We start from the raw sequence: 1,223 nt of genomic DNA on the forward strand, positions 1-1,223 counted from the left end.
GAGAAGTTCTCCCTTTCTATCCACCGGAGGAATAAAACCTACTTGTACACACTTCCAATTTGCTAGGTTAGTCATAAGAAAATACTTCATTCTTACCTTCCAATACGCGAAGTCACAGCACTCGTAGAAGGGTGGAATCGTGATGTCTTCTCCGAGTTGATCCATTCTCTAGCTTGTGCTCCCCCGGGTGTTAATCCGACGAAGAGCAACCTCGCTCTGATACCACTTGTTAGGATCGACGGATGGCGGCTAGAGAGGGGGGTGTGAATAGCCGACCTCAAATTTGCGTTTCTTTCTACAAATCAAGTTAGCGCAGCGGAAAAATAACAACAGAAACTTAAATGGAGAAATCAAACCTCAAGCACAGCGATGTAACGAGGTTCGGAGATGAAACTCCTACTCCTCGGCGTGTCCGTAAGGTGGACGAAGCCTATCAATCCGTCGGTGGATGAAACCCCGGATAACCGGCTAATATGAACTCCTTCTGGGTGGAGAAACCTCACCACAAAGTCTTTGCAACAGCAAAACAGAGGAGTACAACAATAGAGGAAACAAACAAGAACAATAGAAATTGTAAACACACTTGCTTGCATTCTCGTCGGAGTCCGTTGATGAAGCAGCAGCTTCACGGCTCCAGCAGCTAGAAAACCAGCACGAAGCTCACGCGAAGCTTCAGCAAACCGAGAGCTCAGCAAAGCTCAAGTCGCAGTTAGGAGGAAGAAGAGTTGTTTCTGTAGAGGCCCTCGACCTTGATATATAACCTGCGAAGAAGAAGACAGATAAACTAGCCGTTGTGTCGCAACGGCTAGGGCATGGACTGATCAGGCACACTCCTGATCGGTCCAGGAGTGTTCTGATCGGTCTTGGGACCGATCAGGCCTTAGGCTGATCGGTCCCCAGACCGATCAGCCAACTCTCTGTGAGAGTTAGCCTCGTCTCTGATCGGTCTGTGGATCGATCAGGACTCAGGTGGATCGGTCCACAGACCGATCCCCCCTCTTTCTTCTCCCTATCTTCTTCGCTTCTGATCGGTCACCAGACCGATCAGGTAATTCACAGAAACACACTGTTTAGTTACTGATCGGTCACCAGATCGATCAGTCAACCAGCGTATCACTGGATCGGTCACCAGACCGATCCAGGTTTAGAGCTCCCAGCCCTAAACCCTACCTAGTCCGGAGAACGAGCTACTGAGCCCTCTTCGACTTCGTCCGGTCCAGAGA

Source organism: Zingiber officinale, chromosome 2A (assembly GCF_018446385.1).
Source record: "Zingiber officinale cultivar Zhangliang chromosome 2A, Zo_v1.1, whole genome shotgun sequence".
Lineage (NCBI taxonomy): Eukaryota > Viridiplantae > Streptophyta > Magnoliopsida > Zingiberales > Zingiberaceae > Zingiber > Zingiber officinale.